At 45.3% G+C, this 23,135-nt stretch overlaps 1 protein-coding gene across 2 annotated transcripts in view; it reads left to right on the top strand.

Annotated features, from left to right (window-relative positions):
* The window catches only part of MTMR12 (myotubularin related protein 12), an 813,877-nt gene that overhangs the window by 188,397 nt on the left and 602,345 nt on the right, over nucleotides 1–23,135 (top strand). The gene's annotated exons all lie outside the window — the stretch shown is intronic.

Here is a 23,135-nt window from a genome sequence, read left to right as displayed (position 1 = left end):
TACATATAAGCACCCATGCCATAAACCATGGAATTGTCACACATAAGCAAGCCCCAAGTCATAAACTGTGGAAATGTCACACTTAAGCCCTCAGGCCAGAAAGCATGGAAAAGTCACACATAAGCACCCAGGCCAGAAAGCATAGAAATGTTGTACATAAGCACCCAGAACAGAAAGCATGCCATAATCCGTCACACATAAGCATCCAGGACAGGGCTAGGCCAAAAAACGTGGAAATGTCACACATAAATATCCATGATCCATGCAATAAACCATTGAAATGTCACATATAGGCATCCAGCCGGGGTGTGTTGTTAACTTCCAGCCACAGTAAACCAGTGCCAGGACCCTTTTCAGGATGCCATTGCAGCTTGCACCACGCATTTTCCCTCCCTGGCAGTACTGCTAATAGCAGTACCAACACAACTAGTATCATCACTCACCTAGAAGTGTGACAATTCAGACTACTTCAAGTCACTTAAAGCTATAAAAATGGTGTGAGCAGTAGATACTATTCATATATAATGTATATTAAATTATTAAACATCTGTTGCTGTGCTTAACTCAAAATTAGAGAGACAGTGCCGCCAGGTGCCATACTTTCATAGGTACCGGAAAATAGGTGTTGAGAATTAAGTACCGGTACCGAGCACCAGAAAACACCAGCTGAAATTAAGCGCTGGGTGCTGCCCTTACTGCACTGCTTAATTTGTGCTAGTTGTTGCAGGTGGTGGTAACAAGCCCTCGTTTTTGAAGACCTGGACTTATTGTTCAACATCAGACTGAGTCAGAGCAGGAGAGAGAAAGGTGAATAAGATTGAATGGCGGAAGAGAAGGATAGGGAAACAGAGACACACGGAGAAAGCCGGCTTTAAAAAGAACAAACAAGAGAGTAAAATGGTGCAGAGTGAAGAAAGTGCCATAATGAGGTGGAATCAAGAACAGACAGCCTCTGTAGTTTGCAACACTGACATTCAGAAGTTCTCCCAATGGCTCGAAAGACAAACTTTGGGCCCCTGCATTTCTGTTTTTTTCACACATTAAGCCCTAACTGGCAACAAGGTTTCATCCTCACACTTTCAGGTTCCCATCACCAGCTAAGCATGGGACCAGAATACAAGATGATGCAATAGATCAAGGGCATCATGCTCAATTTTGTTTTCTTTTTTTTTTCCCAAGACCTTTATTGCGAAATCATGAGTTGACTCAGCATAGAGCCTACAACCCCAAGGGCCGGCTGCGTTATCATCATGCTCAATTTTTAAGGTCACTAATGAGACACTTCTGACATATAAACAATATTTACAGTTCTTTTGAAGCGGGAAAGAAATCTGGCCCTCGCAGGTCAGTCGGGCAAAGAGGGATCCTGGCTGAAAGCATTCCTAGTGGGTAATGCTTCAATGTGTTTCTGGAATTGATCGAAGTTTGGCTGAAGCCTGTATTTTCGGCCGACTATGGCTAGAACTGGGCTGCTGCCTTTTACCTTCTGCCTCCACACTGCCTGCCAGAGCCCCATAGTCTATCGCCTGCCAGAGCCCTCAGTTTATTGCTGCCATGGTTTTAGATTGCTATTTGTGACTTTTCTATCATTTCAGAGCAATTCTGAGTGACATTTCAAAGACTATGAGTGACAGTTTCTCGTTCGCAAAAGAAAGCAATGACGGTGACGGGAACATATAAACATCAGAAATTGCACCCATTTGCGCAACAAGAAACTCTAGGAATCAGTTATTAGCATTACAGCAGTCACCCGTGATTACCACTTTCCAGGCTCGCAAATGTAATCTTAGATGTCAGCCTTTCGATCTATAATATTGGTGTCTATTGCAATAGCTCTATCTATAGCTACTATCTACATTTCAATATCATTCTACTCCATCAAACTTGCATCCCATTCATTTTTAGAGGATTTTGCTGTACGGCCAAATGATTCATATGCAGTAGTCTATATTTAATTCCAGCCGATACCCTCCTCCCATTTTTCCCGTCCCTCTGGCTAATATGGCTGGAATAGCACGTCTGAGTGTATACAGACAGTGTAGGGACTCTGCAAAGCTGCGCAAGACACCTGCTACGGATTGGGTCAAAATAACTGCGCCCGGGGAATTGCTGCAGTATTGCATGATGAGCGCACTTTGGGACAATCCCTGTGGAATAGAGGTGCGGGGGCACAGGGTTCCCCCCATTTTCTACCCGTCCTTTTGTCCCATGACTCTGAGCACACGACGGTGGCAGATGCCCCGACGATAAGCAGCCAGGGGGGTTGTTTTAGGTTTATTTACCACTCAGTGTAGGGAATCATTGCGGTGGAGTTTTCATTCATTCAAAGGGTCACCCATTCCACCCTCCCCCATGACAGATTGCCATTCACAAGCACCCTCGCCTACACCAGCTTTCCGTTTTCACCCGGTAGAAATTAACGATGAACCAGCAACCTGTAGTCATTTAATTCAAGCGTTACTTCCTTTTTGCTGCTTTTTATTCTGTACAATCACCTATTTCTGAGGCAAATGGTTGACACTTCTCTCACTGAGAGGAGCCTGATTGGCTTGGCACAGCCATAATTCAATTTGCCTAGGCCATAGTTACAGACACAGCGAGGACAGGTCAGTGCGAGCAGCAGACAGCGCCTCAGTCCCTCTAACCAGTACCCAGAGTTAAGTCAATTGCCCTACCGCAAGACTCGTGGAGGGGTTCACCTTCAGGCCTCCTGTCCCAGATTTATGGCATCAGCATGTGTTCCTCTGCTCTGCCAGTTGCCGCCACCAGCCCAGACTTTGTGATTTTTTTTTTTGCTGTGTGCCTCGTGAATATGCCCTCATTTCTTCATATCTTTCCTCCGGCTCCTTCTCGCCCCGTCCCCAAACGCATCTAGTCCAGTGCCTGCTAGCTGCCTTCTTTGCAAACTTCCCGCTCTGGCAACAGGACCGGAGGTGAAGTCCCCCTCCCCCCCACGGCACCCCGGGCAGACTTTGAATTACATCCTGCCTCAGCGGTGCCGCAGGGCGGGCATCAGAATACATTGTAGCAGAAGTGCAGGCACAGTCAGCCTGATAGAAGCCAGCTGCAATCACCACAAGCCTGCAGAACCAGTATGTGCAGGCCACAGCCTTGATTGTTACAGCTACGTCTCTATTACCTCGTCTACCACCACCTTCACTTGCTCCCTCATTCCTGCCCATCTTTTTCCCTTCTACCCGTTGCCTTTACCCTCCTTGCCATATTCATCGCTGGGGTTCATTCGCTCTCCTCTCTCCCCTCAAAACCCCAGACTCCCCCTCCTGCCTCGGTCCTCACTCCTCTCACCTGCTGCTCCCCGTAGCTTCTCCCTTCTCTCTCGCGTCCCTCGTGTGCCCATCTCTCTCCCTCACTTTCCCTCCTCTCGTCCATCCATTCTACCTCTCTGTAGTCTCTCCATCTCTACCTCGCTCTTTCACCCACCGTCTGTCTCCCTGTCCGTGTTTATTCCCTCACAGCCCCTCTCCCCCCCCCCCCCCCCCCCCACAAACACACCCCGGCACATGCTCCGCTGTGACTGGGAGGCTTAGAGAGTTCATTCAGCCTAGGGGTGGGGGAGCCGCTCGTGCTCGCCTGCCTCTGTGCATCACTGGATGGCACGGCATGAATGAGAGAGCAGAGCCTGCTGCCGCTTCCTTCCTTAGACCGAGGAGCCCCCGCTGAGGACCGCATTCCAAAAACCGAGTGACATTTAATTTTACGACGAGGCAGGGGCCCTGGCAGTTTCAATCAGAGTGGGACAGTACTGTGAATTTAGTGAACATCCGAGATCAAAGGGAAGACCCGGCCCTGAAAATTAAGTGCCGGTGCTTAGCACCGGAAAGCTCCGGCACAAATTAAGCCCTGAATTTACCCCAACTTTGTGCCATGTTATTGGGCCTCCACCCTAAGCATCCAAGGCACTGTTGGTTTGCATTACGGTAGGACATTTTCATTAAACAATACATTTGTTTAATGATGAAATATCAATTAATTTGTATACAGAAGTGGATCACAGATAAAAAGTGGGGTCCCGAACTCACCTCGAACGTAACAATTGTGAATGCAAGGTTTTGTTCTACCTATTACATGAAGCTGTACATGTAATTCAATTGTAGATAGGCTGTTTGTAAAGTGCTGATGCATGCAGCGACTCAGAAAACAGGTATATCCGAATGTTATATGCAGAGTATAAATAGACCAGAGGGAGGGAGGGGGTCAGGTTGGGGACTCTTTGTTGTTTTTATTGCAGACTGAGACATGTTGGGCTGAGTTTTAATAACTGGTTTGGATTGGTTTGGTTATTGGCATAGTGGCAAATGGCACTCAATACTGGATTTGTATAATATTTTATGTGCGGACACTATATATGCTGCGGGATTACCTGTCTTTTTCTCACCCCCCAGAAAGAACTTATTGATGTACTGTTAATGACTGTACCATCATCCCACATGCCTGCTGTACTGCACCAGTTCTATTATGAAAAAAGGAAACTAATAATAAAAATTTGTTCAAACAAAAAAAGTGGTTCAGTCACATGTTTCTTTGCTAGACCCACTGGTGGGCCTGGAAGAAACACAGCTGGTTTTCTTGAAATGGGGACAGTAATGGACTGCACTGTGTCTGTTCAAGTGGTTTTTGTTCTCTTTATGTTTTAATGTGTCAGTTACTTTTCTTAATCCTCGGTTGGTAGTATGCTCAAGAAAGTCTGACTTCTGACTGCGAAAAACATCTTCTTGGTACTTTGGCCTGGACGGTCAGTTAATTGCAGGCCCTCTCTTACAAGTCATCCATCATAGTTTACTATCATAATAAACAAGTTCTTTATACTTGTCTATTTGTCTTACAAAAAATGGTTCCTGCCTTTCATGCCATCCCTCCAGGGAGGAGCGGCTGCATAGACTAAACCCCAGGCATCTAGTATATTGGTACATTAAACATGTAGAGGACAGAGTAGATAGTCAGCTCTTGAGGGGCTTTACCAGAGCTAAGAAGATCTAAGCAGTGACCAAGCATACCGCTTCACGTTCGGTTTTTCTTTGTATTTATTAAAATCTGCTGTGCCTTGGCCAAGAAAGACCCTTTGGCTGGTTTTTGTGCCCATTCTCTTCGGACCATGACTGCTTCTTCTGTTCTCGCCAGTGGCGTTACTGTTGTTGACGTGTCAAAGACCACATGGCCATCCCTACAGATGTTTGCTAAACACTACTGCCTCACAGCTCAAGCACACAGTGATGATTTCTCTTCTAGGGCTGGGTTATGTGACTTCCTAGGACAATCCTCACTACTCAGTGTAGGAAAATGGCTCTTTTTACATGGTTGCCCCCTTCCCCCACTTTTTACCTGATGTTAATGCTCTTTGACTAAGTGTGTCCTGTGTTCCTGCCAACCAGGTACCCAAGGCCTATTCCCTTTCCCTAAATCTGTATGGTTGCACACCAAAATTGGCAACTCCCTGGCCACATGTAAGTCTCCTGTACAAGGTACCAAGGGCACTGTGACCAGGGAAGGACTCTAAGGGCTGCAACACTTATTGTGCCACCCTTAGAGACCCTGTATCTTTACACATACACACTGCCGTTGCAGGCTGAGTGTTTTGGTGCAGAACAAAGTGTAGAGTCAACATGGCACGCATCCCTGTGTGCCATGCCTACAACCCACTGCCCTGGCATAGGTCAGTCACCCCTCCAGCTGTGTGCACTATACCAGTGGTGAGGGTACAGGTGCGTGAGCCCTGTACCCCTACAGTGTCTAAGTCCATTCTTAGACATTATAAGTGCAGTAATGCGATAAAGAGTATATGGTCTGGGAGTTTGTCATTACAAACTCCACACCTCCATAATGGCTTTACTGAAAACTGGGAAGTTTGATATCAAACTTTTCAGCCCATCAAACTAGGGGTGAGCGGACATCTCCGTTCCGCCCACGGAATGTGTGGAGATTTGCCCCTTCCGCATGCGCAGTTCCAAGAAGAAGCCGCGCTGGGCAAGGATGCGCCCACAATAAGATAAGTTTAATTTTAAATTTAATTTTAGCCTTTTAAATATCATTTAATATGGCTGGCGGGAGGCGCGTAACGGAAATATGCGGAGAGGCACGGCGATTGGTTCAATCTCCTTGCCTCTCCGCGAAAGTCCCTTACGCTACTTCCGCCCACCCCTACATTAAACCCACACTGATGCCAGTGTGGGATTTAATGAAAAATTGCACCCAAGGGCATCTTGGAGATGACCCCTGAAAAACGCGAAATTCACCTACCAACCACACAAAGTTGGTAGACACAAGTGAATCAAAAACAAGTCAACGCCAACTCAACACCCACAAGGGTGACAAACCTATGTCAACCCACAACTACAAAAATACTGGTAGGCCAGAGAGGCTCTGCACCAAAGAGCCACCCCCAACAGTGAGAGAAACAAACTCCCACAATGACGACAAGGGGATCAACTGAAACACGGTGCCCACAAAGGTGATAAAGCTATGTCAACCCACAACCACAAAAACAAGCATTGGGATAGCCAATAGGTCTTGCCTTTGGGACCATATAGGTGTTTAGCTAGAGCTATTGGCTTTGCGAATATATGTAAGGGATGGTGTAGAGCAGTGTGGCTGCTGTGCAGCATCTTGTAAAGTTATAATAAAGCGTTGTATTTTTTTTATTTAACATAAAACCAATAATCTTGAGTGCCACTGGGCAGAGGCTTCAGCTGCCGACCATGCTATGGCCTTCTCCGCCTGACGCTTCAGTTTGTACTTTTGGGCCATTTGTCCTTGTGCAGCCGGGGAACAGACTGGTGAGCTTGGTGACTGTGAGTCTTCCCTGATCTCGTCTTGGCTGTTATGGTTCTACAGCATACTTTCCTTTGTCCCATTGGTTTCTCTCGGCATGCACTAAAATTTAGAACAAACCCATAAACATTGTGATATGCTGACTTTGAGAAAGAAATTCATTTATAAGTCTTCGTATCCAAATGAATCTCTCATACACACTATCACAGGGTGTCCCAGGGTCATAAGATTACAGACAGACAGACCATAAAAACATCTTATAATTCAGTACTGAATAATTCATCCGTTCATGCATAAAAAATCAGCTTTATGGTTTTTTTCTGTCTGACATCGAACAGCATCTCCCTGCCTACTGATGTATCTGCCGCCATCAGATTTGATTAGAAAGATAACTGATTCAGCAGTGGAATATCATTTTTGTAGTGTCAATGTACATAAAGTGGAAACATTGTTGTAGGAAGAATGAGCTTTAAGTAGTCATTGGGCCTGAATTTCAGATTACCTCAGGGAGGTGAGTGGAAAATTGCATGTTTTACTCCACTTGTTGGTGGCAAGTGCAACATTTTTGTGATACCTACAAACATATGCATACAAGTGGTTATGTGTATCGTGTTTGTGCCTACTGAAATTCAAAAAGAACATCAGAAGATTTTAAATTGTTGTATAAATACTGTGATGGGTCCGAGTCAAATAATCTGGATCAGACACAGAATTGGGGACCACAGAAGGATTTGACATGTCCCGTAGTGATGCGCAAATAGCGTGTCACATCTGTGTTTAGTTCTCCTAGGAATGCAAAAAATATTTTTTTGGGTGTCGCTGTAGGTGTAAAATAGAACAGGTAAGGAGGCAAGGGTGTAAACTACCGAGAACCTTTGCCTTCGTGGTGTCACTTAGTCGTGTACAGGGCCACTGGAATTATGCAATTGTTCATCCGCTGCGATTTTGACATAATTGTAGATTTACCGCATTTGCCACATAATCCATCATCTGCTGCATAATCTGCAGATTTTAACAAAATAAAAATGTGTTTCTACCTCAAACGGTTAAAACGTTTTTTGTTGCTTATTGCTATATTTGGGTGTTAAACTGGTACTAATGAGGTGCACCCAATGCCCAGACAGTCCTAACATGTGTAAAAAGTAGAATATAATCAAGTAATACTATTACCAACTGTGTGCATAGTTTTCTTTTTTTTAACTGCATAATTTACTCAACCCTGCCGCAAAATTTGGCCCTCTCTTGCCGCATTATTCCAGCGGCCCTGGTTACGCATGACTGTGTATCCTGCAGTCTCTAAAAGGGATCAGGTTAACTCAAAGCTGTATCTGGGCCCCTCCCTACAATGACCCTATTTGTTGGAACTTAATGCCCTTAACATCTTAGTTCGGTTAGTCCCCAAGGAGAAGAGACATAGGTTTAGTGAAGAGTGCAGATGTAGGAGAATGAGGTAAAGGTGTGATTGAACACTCAATGGCGGGGTCCCTGACTCACGCGTAGTGACTCCACCAACGACTCCGACCTCCTGTTCATGCTCTCATTACACACACCCCCAACAGTGGGATAAACATACTCCCACAACAACGAAAATGGGATACCCAGAGTGACTTCAAGCATATAAAGTCAGCTCACCAACACATTCTCAGGTGGTAACGCAGAGTGACCTCCTAACACCAAAAGTCAACTCACACACACCACCTACAGGGTGGCCAACACAACAACCCATACCCACCAAAAAGGCGAGGGACCAAATAGGCTTACCCGCACACAACCCTCACAACCACGCCAAGGTGGTAACCACGGGTGACAGAACATCAAAAATGACAACAGAAACACCATACTGACAGTAGGTGATACCTCCCACACACTGTTGTATGCCTAAAAGACAGCCCACTCCCACACAATTTAAAATGAATCAACATTTTGATGGTGAAAGATGCCCTTCAATGAAGTTAACACCACCATTTTTAGAAGTGGCCCAAAATTCCCTACATTAAAAATTATACAATTCCCCCTAGAGTTAAATGTATAGATACCGAAAACAAGAAATTAGAATGGAAAGAAAAAAAAAAACAACGAAGCGTCTTTCACCAAAAGTCTGCATAGGCAGTATTGTCCAGAGAGTCACTCAAAATTAGCAGGAAAACGCCAGAAAGCTTCCAAGCTGAACATAAACGAAGTTCTGGAAATTACTCAAAGTACTTGCACAAAAGGTGGGGATGCCGACCCGGCAACAGGAAACAACACAGAAAAGAAACTTTGTCAGCAAAAGTAGAAGAAAATGGCGGCATGCAGAATGACGTAGAGCCAGGTGGCTGCAGGCACGTCTGTGCAGCACAGCGTGGAATCTGTAGGACGCTGCGTGAGCTGAAGACCGGGCTCGCGCTAATCCCAACAAACGCAAAGACATTGCAGGTATGGTGACAGCTGGCTGTTTAAAACTTTAAAAACATGAGGAACAACGATCGATGGTCTAGCTTGAGAAAGAGTCTTACATGAAAGCTCCAAAAATGTTTAACAAAGCAGCACTTAATACCACACTCCTCTGCACCACCAAGACAGCACTGGGAAACAAGCCGGTGGGTTCTCTCCGCAGTGCCCAAGATGCGCTTCCCACACAGAGTGAGGGAACTCCTCTTCAGTGTCGTCCAACTCCACCCTATTGATGCACCTCCGAGTGGTTCAAACTCATACGAGCTGAGAGGACTCCACTACCCAGCCTTCTTTCAACTCCCCCTAGTGACTCCTCCTCAAGGCACGAACAAAGGGGCTCCTCAGTTCAACAAAAAGGGATAGTGAAGGCTTCTTCCGCTAATTGCTCTGTGCAAATCCACAAGGGGGGTCTGGGGGCTAGACCCTCATCAGGACAGGGACACCTCCACAAGGGCACTTCCCACAAAGTCAGAGGGAAACTCTTTCTTCCTCAAAGCTGTTCGAGACACAGACTAGAGGGAAACTTCATACTTGTTGATCCTCTGGGGAACTCCTTTTGATGGAGACGCTCTCCCAAGGTAAAAGGACACAGACACCTCTTCCAAGGTTACAGCAGACAGGAAGAGGGAAAGTCCAGCAGGAACTGGCATGCCCGGGTTCGGGCCAACCCCTCTTGCGGTCACTGGTGGGGCTTAGGGCTGCCAGCTTGCTGTACACGCCGAACTTAGTTACACAAGGAGCTTCTTTAGAACTTCTACTTCCTTTTCCAGTTACATTAGGCTTCGAAGTCAAAGTGCATTTGTGTGCTACCTGCAGCTATCTCCCCCACAATGGGCAGGGTCCACGAAGGGGAAACATAAAAGGCTTGCCGCCTTTGTAAGCTGACCCAGCCCTTTACTGCTCCCAGCAACTGGCCCCCACGGGTTCTGACCCCCACTTTGGGTGGGAGAATTGATGGGAAAACCAAGATAGGAGGAGAGGTGTGCCCACCTTTGCCAACCCCACCCCTCAGGTGGAGGAGGCCAGGCGAAGCACAACTCTGTCCCTGCCATCTTGTAGATGGGGTGGACCCACCCAACCAGAGTGAGGCGTATGCCCCCCTCCCACTGGAAGGTGGCATAATAGGGAGGGGGTGTACCCACCCCATGGAAGGGACCCATTGGTCCGAACCTTTATGTACCTGAAACACCCCTAAATTTAGTATTATGGGGCAACCCTAAACCTTGCCTCCTCAGACAAGAAGATACAAGCAGAAGGACCGAAGAGCTATGCTGAAAAAGAGGAGGACACCTACCGGCCTGTCCGATCTCGACCTGCTCCAGCGAAATCCCAGTGTGTCCTACAGCCAGCAGCCCCCCAGAACCCCGGAGGACCTGTCCTGCCTTCCCCAACCAAACTTTCTTTCATGAGCACCGGATTTGCTCACCAACAGACTCTTGCTCCAGCTAAATCTGTCAGTCTGCAGCACTCTGCACCCGGTACCCACGGCCCGAGTTAGAGTGGCCCAATACCACAAGGAGGTTTCCCTAGCGATCCTGACCTGGTCTGGTGATCCCTGACCTTCCTAGAGTCTCCCAACGACACTTGCTGCCCCTTTCTGGAGGATCCATCCGACCAGAGCCAGTAAGAAGAATCTGACGCCAAAAGACACCCCTGCACCCAACACCCCACGGCCTTGTGTGGCCCAACTGACGGTGTCCCGATGTCTCAACTTACCTCTCCAACCGGTGGTCGCCTCCAGAAGATCTTTCATGCCTGAGCCTTCAGTGTTTGTCCAAACCGGAGAATCCCCATTGAAAGTAACAGGGCACCCAACGCCAAAACAGCACCCTGCCCCCGGCCGCCCTAGTGCCGCTGTGGGTGCTAACTTGAACCCCCCTTCGCCCTTCGCTTATGTCCACGAGCCTTGCTCCCTCAACCTTGTGGCCTGCTCGTAAGCAGCCACCAACCGGAGGCCCTCTATCCCCCTTTGGATAAGATTGGGCCTCAGCACTCTGCACCCGGCTGCCCTAGTGACGCTGAGGGTGTTTTGTGAATGCATCCTTGACCCTGGAGGAACCTTTGTTCTAAACCCAGAAACTCACCCCTCAAGATAGTTTACTTACCTGCAAAATTATAATGCTATTTTCCTCCATAGGATGACATTGACTGTTAACCCCTGAAAAGAGTGAGACAAGGTGAAGAAGCCGGCAAAGCGTACTCCGACTTCACCCCATCCATTGGCCGACAAGACCAGGGAGTCACTTGAGGCCTGGCTCTGTGGTTGAATCAGCGCCTGGGCTGACTCTGTGCCTTCTCAAGTTTCCGGAGCCTGAATGACCCCAGCCCAATTGAGAAATATTTTTGAGGCTTTGCTCCTCATATTTGGGCAGCCCGTCCCTCCTGCGCATCTTCAGGCCCGTGAAATGGGAGGGTCCTCTTCAGGATCTCAGTCCGGGCTAGAGATCTATAGATGGATCCGGATCAGCACAGGTCTTGCCATGTCGACCTTCCTAGGTGCCGGTCCTGGCGCTTTCCCCATTTACATCCTCAGCCCTGACAAGGAGCCAGAGGGGCATCGCCCGATGCCAACTGGAGCCATGATTTTCACGCCTGGTTGAAGACTTCTGGCTTTTCTGGGGATGTCCAATCATCTCTTATGGACATGCTCTTCGATCACTCCAGTCTCGTCGGAGACAAGTCGGATTCTGCACTGGAGCGCTTTCAGGACACCCCCAATCCACCTTTTGCTCCTTTTGTGGCCACAAAATGAGTTTCAACTGCATCTTTACTCACCCAGCTACCGCGGTGGCCAGCTTCCCAGACTGAATGCCCAAAGACGCTGTACCCACAGACCCCGTGGGTCACACAGTTAGAGGTTGGCTCACACCACCACCTTTCCCCGGCAGCCGCAGCCTCCAAGCCCTTCTAGTCTGCCCTCTTACCAACATGGGCAGTCAGTGGGGGGCAGGATCCACTATCACCTTCACCACTGGTGGTCTATAACATCGGACCAGTCGCTTTTGCAAATCGTCCGAAAGGGCTACTCATTCCACTTCAAGACTACCCTTTCCTTCCATGCCACCTACTTACGACAGGCTGACAGAGGACCGCCTAGCCCTTCTCCACCAAGAAGTGATGGCTCTCTTGGCCAAGGGAGTCTTAGAAAGATTGCTGACGCCAGAAGTGGGTTGTGGTTGCTATTCCAGCTACTTTCTGAAGCACAAAAAGGACGGAGACCTTTGTCCTATCCTTGACCTGCACTCTCTCAATTTCTTTCAATAAGCATCCTTTCACATCCCCGTCCTGTCTGCTCACAGACTTTACCTTTGGTTGACTGTCAGCTACAAGCATTTTCAGTTCGCAATGCTCCCCTTTGGCCTTACCAGCACCCCCCAGGTGTTCACCAAGGTGATGGCGGTGGTTTCAGCTCAACTTCATAGATCAGGGGTGCCAGTCATTCTCGATGACTGGCTGCTGAAGGCGGGCTCGCCCCAGGCTGTCCATCTTCCACCTCCAGACTACGGCAGACCTCCTGCATTCGCTGGATTTCACTATCAATGTGCCAAAGTTGCACCTGACTCCCTCTCAAACACTCCTTGTCATCAGAGCTGTTCTGGACATGGTGAAGTTTTGGGCTTGCCCTCCCGAACACCAAGTCCAGGATATTCAGGCTATGATACCAAAATTTCAGCCTCTATCCTGTATTTCGGTTAGACTGACTCTGAGGCTGCTGGACCTCATGGCCTTCTGCATCCTTCTAGCGATGCATGCCCATTGGCATATGGGCCCCTGCAGAGGGACCTGACGTTCCAGTGGGCGCAGCATCAGTGAATCTCTCTGACATGGTTCAGATCTCAGAGGTAGCTGTAAACGATCTGCAGCGATTGTTAATAAACCACGACTGGTTCAGTGACAGACCGCTCTCCCTTCCCCATCCAGATCCGGCAGTAGCGTCACTCCTGAGATGGGGCAGCCATCAGAGAGAGGTGGAGATCAGAGGACTATGGTAAAATCCAGACTCCACATCAGCCCTTTAGAGCTCTGGTTGGCATTGAAAGCCTTTCTACCCTTCATCACGGGAAGACTAGTGAAGGTGTTCACGGACAACCACACCGCTATGTGAAACTGCAATGAACGGGGTGGGATTGTGGACCCTTTATCAAGAGGCCCTATGTCTCTGGACTTGGCTGAAATGTCGGGCATTTCGCTGGTGGTTCAACCTCTGGCAGACTCTCTGAATGCCAGAGTGGACAAACTCAGTCGAAGATGCCTAGTGGATTACAAATGGCGTTCATTCAGAGGTGGTGCAAGGTCACTTTCAGCAATGGGAAGAGCGTTGGTTAGATCTGTTTGCCGCTGCAGAGAACGCACAATGTCAGTAGTTCTGCAAACTAGAATTTCCAAGGTGACTCTCTCCCGGAGATTTGTTTAGTCTCGAGTGGAGTTCGGCTACCTGTACGCCTTCCTGCCCAGACCACTCCTGCCCAGAGTTCTCAAGAAGATAAAGAATGACCAGGCCCAAGTCCTCCTTGTGGCTCTGGACTGGGGGCAGACAGTCTGGTATCCTGAGTTGTTGAGCATGGCCATCGGTACATGGAGGGTTCGCCACCCGAACCTGAAAATGCTTCACCTTCTTGTGTGGAGAATAAGCGTCAACAATTGACCGCTTTGGATATTCCCACTGAAGTCAGTAATGTTATCTTAGCATCTCAGTGTCCCTCCACAAAGAGGGTTTACGCCTGCCATTGGGGAAAATGTGTGGCATGGTGTACAGAAAAATAGGCTGACCCCTTTCCGCTCCCCTTGTGATGTATTCCTATAGGTTCTGAATCGATCCCCCTATTCCTGACCCTATTCTGGTTAACAAACCAACAAGTTAACTAGCAGTCAGCCCATGACGCAGCAAACCCCCATGATGCAGATACCGTTATCTGACGAAGCCACACTACGGCACAGGAACGTGTTATCTGATTAGGTCATAACGCTTGCGATCTAATTAGACAAGCGATATTCCTCCAGCCCCTGATAAGGCATACGGAGTTCTCTAAACAAATCAAACCTATGACAGACCTGGGAAAAACCCTGCGGCCATTGTTTTGATTTCACCGAGAACTTCAGCAAAAGAATGTGCTAACGACCTGGTCGTATGACATCCTTATTGACGTATCTATGTCCATCCTTACGTCAATCTCGGCACCTTAAAGGTATAAATATTACCGATATTGCCCTATGCAAACACACGCGGTGGTGACGAGACGGAGCAGCCATACTTGCCGAAGCCCAGAGCAGAGCAGACCCCGCTGGCGCAGCCCCGCCTTTCTGACGCGCTGAGAACGAGAAGCTGCTTTCTCCTGCAGAGAGATCCAGCACCGGCGCTTCCGGGTAGCCCTCGCAGGCAGCCTGGAATATCGAGACCAGAGACGAGAGATACCATCCCTCATTCATCCTAGATTCCAGGTACAGAACTGAATAACCCCTCGCAGAGAATTCTTTAGTTAGTCACTTGGCAAAAACAAACTTAACTTAAACTGTAACTTTCTATTCCCGCCCACGTATTAGGCTTAGGTCAGGTACACGGGGTAGGCGTATTTAGAAACACCAGTTGAGTACGTTTAGTCAAATGTATATGTGTATATATATATTTTAATCATTTTAAACCTTCATATGGCTTAGAAATCATATCAATGTTTTTACAGTATTATTTTATACTTCTGCTTTTTAATGTATGCACTCTACTTAACTATAAGTATTGCAATAATATCGATCCATTTCTCTTGTATGAGAAAAGAGACTGATCAATAAATAACACCTTTTTATTGAACACGCCCGTCTCTTCCTTTTCTCTACAATCTGATGAGACTAAGAATGCACGTACTGACTGAGTAAAATAAATTGCCTTTTGTTCACACGACTCTCGAGATACACTCTTGATTAGGGGAGAGCAAAGTTGTCATGTTCTATGGTTGTCAGAAACTAAATCCCTTCTTGTCTAATCAGGGAAGTTAATTCCTTCCTGAACATTCGAGAAAGTTTCTAGTGAACTCTGAGCTAGCTGGCAAACCCAAAACTTTAAGTCTAATATCGACAGTAGTAGACCTAGTTAACGTCTGGTCTAGGCCTATACTATTGAAGGTATTATTCCAATGCGCAGAGCCTATTGGGATAATAGGAACTACACTACATGGCGCTCAACGCGTTTGGAAAGGGCGATAAAACTAACGTAAGACATTTAGAGTAACTCAGTCGTGCTTTCTCACTCAGACCCCTTTTTTCCCATAATACTCCAAAGACGTCTGGAGTGGGTGAAAGGTTATATCCGCCAGACCTCGCAGGAGGGAACTCCTATGTATGGTTCTTGGTATAGTCAACGTTGAAGGATACACTGTTCCAAAATATTGTGCATCTAATCTTTATTTCCATAAGAAACCTGATCTGCAAACAAACAAAATAACCTTCCTGTCGGTAAAATGGTAGAGAGTGATGATGAAAGAGAGGCAGTTAGAATAGCAACTGAACTCGCAGAAGCTGATGCTACCATGCAGGAAGCAGACCCGGATATAATACTCATCCCGGTCATCAAAAGGAAATCTATAACCATAAAACTAATAGAAAATGGACTGACACCTAGAGGTGGCACAGTCATATTCGTAATTGAGGCACACGAATATCGGCAGACAGAGGTATACTATTCATGGATAAACTTTCCAGCAGCAAATCCTGTAACAAAGTACTTCCACTATTACAAAATAGAGGAACCTCCTGAAACGTACACTCCGTTCGAGGAGGTGGAAGTACCACTCAAATTTCAAGAGCACCTGCTCTTATTTGATGGCGCCCTAAAACATAATAATCACATCACCAGGCTCGGTCCTTTAGGTAGACCAGGAGCAACGTAGCCGGTCCTAGCCGGATACACACCACATCCAGACATCAACGGGATGTCTGCAGCAGACCTGTTAACACAGCTAAAACAATTAATAAAAATACATAGACAATTAGTCCAGTATGTGATGCGGACTTCAACAATCCAACCAGCAATTAAAATTCCACAGCTGACCCCTCACCAGGGGAACACAAATAAAATTACACCACAGAACATACAGTCCTGCCTAGGTAAAGTACCGGCTAAACGGGAACAAATACCATTCTGGCTAGCACAGAAAATCACCCAAATAGAGGCGGTGTTTCCAGACACCACCCCGTTAGAAAAACACAGGATTCTGACTATCTGTCTTCCAATGGGAATCGCACCACACATAGAGGACTGTGACACTTGGGGTACCGTCTTTGCTTCCATCTACACAAAAACGCACGTGTTCCATCCATTTCGGTAATACCAGATGTGCTAAAACAAATTCAAGACGAATACGGTCCAGAACCCGCTTTAACTCTTGGTATGAAATTACTAAAAGACTTCAAGCAGGTCTCGGCTATATTACTAGCCAACATAAAGGGAGAAGCAGCAAACGTGGCGATCCGCCAGAGGTTAAAAGAGACAGATATAGCAGACCAACCAGCTGAAATTGCCAGAATCATAGAAAAATCCTATGAGGAACTAGGTAGAGATAGTTTAGGTGGAATACCAGTAAAACCACAACTGATTGAAAGTCCAGAAAAAATATTTTTTAATAATAATTCAACATCACAGAAAAAGAGCTGGGATGGAAACAAACCATCCAATCCTAAAGAAAAGAAATTCCAGTCCCGAGGAAGGTCTCCTAGGCGAAGAGAAAAATCTCTGAACCAAAGACACAGGTCACCCCAAAGTGACCCCTCTGGGAAAAGATATAACCTTAGAAATAGGGATAATATAAAGAAGCCTGATAGATATCAAGACATTGATACACGTCCCTCTCAATCTTTTCAGACTTCCTCGCAGAAATCGGAAAGAAGAGGACGATCAGAACAAAGAGAAGAGCACGCCAAGTCCAAAGACAAGGAACCTGCTCAGCTAAAAAAGAAATTACAATTTCCAAAAAAGAAGGTAGCCAGCATTAAAATAGTTAACAATGCCGAGAATACTGAGGACACAACTGAAAAACGGAGAATGGGCTCAGACAATGCTAGACAGCGCAGCAGAAGTGAGCATAGCTCGCAAAGTCCTTATGAATCATCTGGAGACAGTGGACACGAATGAATATCTTCAAGTGGAAACTGCAGACACCAGAGTTAGTAAACCTCACAAAATATACGAAATAACATTACGTATAGAAGGGGATAAGACTAGAAAAATAAGGGGACTATTTTGGGATAATCTCTCCAAGAGCTATGACATCCTTCTAGCTGAAAAAGACTGGCCACCAGAGTTTGTCAGGGATTGCCCTCATGGCGAAGAAATAATTATGCCTGCCTTCTCAAATCACATCCCAATTCATAAAAAATGCACACTTGCTAGAAAGTGGGCAGTAGCTCTAGCTCCTGCTTTATATAAAAATCACGTAGGATGGGATGAGGACTCTCCTAATCACAAAATCCAGTTAAAATCACAACCTACTGCACAAAGGCAGTACCCAATTAAGCAAGAAGCTAAAAAACAGGTAAAAGAAATACTAGATCAGCTAGAATACCAGGGGGTGATTGAAACTTGCACCTCACAAATGAACAACCCTTTGTTTCCGGTCTCCAAACCAGACAATTCATATCGTCCAGTTTTGGATTACCGACACCTTAACTCATGTTGCAAAACTTTTGCAGTGCAAAACTCACATAGTGCTGCACTAATGAATAACATAGTGCGCAAAAAATACAAAACAACATTAGACATCTCTAATGGATTCTTTTGTCAAAACATAGCACCAGAGAGCAGATATTTGTCTGCGTTCTCAATAAATGGCACTCAAAAACAATTCTGTCGGTTAGCCCAGGGGTACAAGAACAGCCCGGGAGTATGCTCAGCGAGAGTAACAGAATTACTACAAATATATGATGATGAAGCATTATCTTATGTCGACGACATTTACTTAACAGATGATGACTGGGATACTCACTTGAAGAGAGTGAACACCATAATACTTGGGTTCGCAGCAGAGGGTTACAAATTCAACTTTAAAAAATCCAGAATTGCCCATCTGACAGTCCTGTTCTTAGGATATGAATTATCAAGTGTAGCCTGGCTGACAATTTCCTAGAGAAATGTGCTGTAATCCAAGCACCTAGAACACTAAAAAACCTACAGTCAATTCTAGGCTTCCTAAATTTCGGAAGAACATACATTGCAAATTACGCAGAAAGGGTCAAACCCCTTTATGATCTAATAAAACCAGATTTTAAAAGATCCAATTGGACTCAAATACACACAGAAATTCTGAGATCCTTACAAACAGACATGCTAATTAAAACAAAATTAGAAACACGTGATAACACACGCAATCTTGTGATTCGAGTCATCCCAGGAAGATGCGGATTCACATACCTGACCTCTAATGAGGGAGAAAAGGTACCAATTGCATTCAAATCACACTTGTACACAGAAGCTGAAAAGAAGTTCAGTATCAAAGAAAACATTGTTCATGCAGTTCAAACCGCAATAGCTAGAGAAAAAGATAAAGCTGACGGTAGACATATCACAGTCAGAACAGCAGAATCAGCCTTTGAGGCATTAACAACACCATGTAATTTACCAACATCAACATTGAATCCGGAATGGATACAATGGGTGAATTCAATTACAACGGACAAAGTATACTACTACTTTGATCCAGAACTAGAAGAATTGAAAAATCTAGAATATGAAAGAACATTCCCTCTGCCAATCGACATTCTGCCCTTACGACAGTACGCCTGTGTAATCTATACAGACGGACATGCTCAACCCTCCGTTTGGGGAGAACAAGCATACAACCCCACATGTGAGATTACAAAAGAAGTGTGGCGCGGAGGGAAACTAAGACCTCTATTAACAAAAACACACTCAGTAGAAACTAATTCAGAACAACAGACTGAAATATTAGCATTGAAAATGGCGCTAGATAATGCGGATCGCGGATTCCCGACACTTATAGTGTCAGATTCATATTACTGCGTCAAATTATATAACAGCGATTTGCAGACATGGATTCAGAACGGTTACAAAGATGACACAGATGCAACAATAAAGCAGAAACCGCTTTGGGAACAAATAGCTCTTTTACAAAAAGAGCTACCAAAGACTCACGTGACACACTCACTGAGTCATCAGCGTGATGGCGTTCACGTTGCAGGGAATTCATTGGCTGAGACAGCCCCAGCGGTAGCAACTAAATCGGCTTCCGTAGTTCGAAAAAAGCGTACATTAAAATACATTGACGGTGAAACAGTCCTGGCGGTGAAAACGTCATCAAAAGGCGACTGCTCAGCGCTACCGATCAACTATCCACTCAATTATACATACATAATCGATGCAAACTCCGTCCCTTTTGCTCGAATCCCTGGAGTGGGGGATAGAGTGATTCCAAACATGGACAGGAGAAACTTGTTAATCGCAGACGCACATATGGGCGAGGGTCTCAGACACCTCAAACTAAAAGATTCTCTGGAAGAATTACAATCAAGGCATTGGTGGCCAGGCATGAGCCTGCATCACACCGTGTTTGTAAAAAACTGCCCGAACTGCAACAGGGATCGCAGTGGTGAGAGAAACGGTGTAATACCGTGTCGTTTCACTCCAGAAAAAATCAACAGTAAAAAGCAAGGCTAGCGATTAACATATACAGGCTAGTTTCCACTTATAATGTAGATCACCAGCACTCGGCTGACGTCTGGACTGTTATACAAAGATTTGCGAGTCTAAATGGCATATACGCTAAGAGCATGCTACGTTTGACCATTGTTTTCACTCTAGCCCTCCAGCCTGAGGGGAAACATGGCCAAATGAGCATAGCACAGCGGGAATCTTCTCACTTCCTTCCTGAGGGATACGGGATGGTGTAAAGAAAAAACCAAGGCATAAAGCAATCTATAACGGAAAGGATATTAGGTTCGGGAGCTGGGTGGGTCAAACATCTAATAAGTGTCCAACGTAGTCTAAATAACTTGCCAAGAAATTCTCTGAAGGGATTCAGTCCGTACGAATTATTATTTGGAACTAGGATGTTGATCTCTGACCTTGATAGTCAGACTTCAGTGGTGAAAGGAAAAAGCTTTGATATCAAAGACCGTTTGGCTATTTTGCAGGACTTAAACAAGAAAAGACCTGAGCAACATAAAGTTGAAACAACAGCCAACAACCACTGAAGAACCACCACCTGTCCCAGCAAGACCTGTCTGGATTCCAAAAGTCGGGGATCTAGTCAGAGAAAAGATTGCGGTAAAGAAGGAATTTGGGCCTTCTTACAGAAAAGCAGTTCCAGTCTTGTCTATCAACGGGACAAGATCAGTTGTACTACCGCCGCTTGCTGGTAAAAAGGAGAACCGAGTTGTATCCATCGACCTGGTAAAACCACAATCATGTGGCTGATAACAAATAGTAGGCCAAGTGGACTCCCAATAAGTAGCAGAACATGAATGTTTGCTACCAGTACAGAGGTCCTAACAAAGAGGCTCATCACATTCGAAACGCCTACAGAAGAACAACAAGGACTATGCAACAATGCAATAGAACTCAGACCTCTGAAAACCCAAATAAAAACCTTTAGCAGAGACACACCAATCTATAATGAAGTACCAAGTGAAACTGCAAGAAACAGTAAACCTGAAGCAATTGGAACAATTGACAGAACTGCATCCGGCTACTTCATAAACTTCGATGATTCCTCTGAAGGCTTCAGTGAATCAAAGACACAGCCATCATCAAAAACCTTTAAAGATAAAGCTAAAGAACTTTTGAAACAACTGAAAGAAACATATCTGATTTCTCCATGGATCGAATTTTGGGTGGGTTTTGGTGCATTTATCCTCATACTTTGGCTCATCATGATACTAACTTTGGGACGCTTCATTGAGGGAAAATATGCTAAAATGGACACAGCAAGTCAGAAAATCAACTTGATCCTCAAACCACACACATCTTCACACGTCGAGAAAAGAGAACTTTCTTCAGTCAACTTCACAGCCAATCCTATACCGGGTGGGGTAGCATGGGACAACACTGACTACGAAATTTATGGTCCGGTTGAAATCCTGAAATATCCACACCAAATTAAGATCTCATTGAGTGACTTTGTAAAACCAAGCTCATTTGCTGATGATTGGGACTTCGAAAGCATTAATAATATGATGTCTGACTTAGTGATGTCTGCTAAATTTACCAAACATGATTATTTGCAGGGTTCTACAAATTATGATAGTATGTACTGTTATAACCACTATGGTAACCATTTTCTACATAGATCTGCACAACCTAGAAATGTTTTAAATTATAATCAATGGGAACATTGTGCAACCCCTCCAAAAGGAAGCTCAAGAACCTTTTATGACAAATATTCATACTTTTCAGGTTTTAACACAAGTAATGCTGAAACATTTTATTTCAAATTGTCAAATAAGACAGGGACAAAGACCATGATAACAAACACGAAATTGATATATTCAGACTCATTCTTTGAACAAATGAATACTTTTGGTTTTGATTATTGGGACAAAAATGTTGAATTGAAAAGTGTTTGGGGTACAAAAGAATGGCAAGTACAGGGTATAGAATCTTTGTTTAGAGCCTGCATGATCCCAGAACAAATTATATTTTTAAATGACACTGTTCAACAAACCACCTGTCTTGGCCTAGCCAAAATCAAAGACTTAAATAAACCGTCTATTCCAAAGCCAACAATGTTCAGCAATAGCTCTACAGATGAAGAGATAGACGTAAACTATGTAATAAACCAAAACAGAACACATCCTGATTGGAAACAGTGGTTGATCTGGCCCACAGATACTAATAACTGTCAAGACAGATTCCTGAACAAAACACAGGGGTTCAAAATGACCAGGCCAGACCCTAGATATTCCCAAAGACATCACCCAGGAATAATAACCACCTACAGTGTGGGCAAATTATGCCTTCAATGGCTACAAACTTCCACACTGGCAGAAATTAAGCAACACATAACTTTACTTACTGATGGTGCTGACTTGCGTGATTTCATTATGGGACCGCGCAAACAGCGTCAAAAACGTTTCATAGCAGCCTCTGTATATGCAGCATACAACGAGGCCTGGAAGGTTACTCAAATTGAAACAGCAGAGAGAATACGGGAAATTGACCGTATTAATTTGGAAAAATCACTTTCTGTAGTGGACAATGGGTTAATGACTCTGTCCTCCAGAATCTTTTCTTTGGACAGCATTGTGTCTTCAGCAATCGACATATTATCGCAAGACTTACTGTTGCTACAACACGGTCAGTCTCAATTGCGTTCTATTGTACAGCTTGGCTGGACGTTACAAAATCTGCGTTCAGGCTATGTGCCTTGGCGTTTAATCAACACAACGTCACTATTCCATATCTTTAACCTTACTGATAGACTAATCAGTATGGCACAAAAGGGTGCTGATTATACAATCCTGAGCATTGAGAAACTCGAAAGATTACCAGTGACAATGTCAGAACGACCTGTCAGTGAATGGATAATACATGGGATAATTAATATTCCAATATCAACCTTCAGGTTTCAATACTGCCAAAAATATATACAGGCTGGCATGTACGAAAAATTGGGGAAAGGGTACATTAAAACAACATGGAACCTGCCCTATTCACATGCATGTGTCAGTAATAAAGGACAGAAAGTGTTTCTTAGTGGCAATAATTGTGCGATGTCACTAAGCGGTACACTTCTGTGTAACGGAATTAGTTTGCATGGAGCCTGTGAAGGGAATTCATATAACCTTTCATGTCACCAGCAAGGCGCACCTGCAACAGAGATAGAACCATTCTTTCAAAGACTCTATAATGGGAGTTACATTCTAATTGTAGATCGCAGAAGTTGTAGTCTTATGCCCGGGACTCCTTATCTCGTAAC

The sequence above is a fragment of the Lissotriton helveticus genome, chromosome 2_1 (assembly GCF_964261635.1).
Source record: "Lissotriton helveticus chromosome 2_1, aLisHel1.1, whole genome shotgun sequence".
NCBI classification, from domain to species: Eukaryota; Metazoa; Chordata; class Amphibia; order Caudata; family Salamandridae; genus Lissotriton; species Lissotriton helveticus.
The sequence above is the reverse complement of the archived record's forward strand: the minus strand, read 5'-3'. Positions and strand labels throughout refer to the sequence as shown.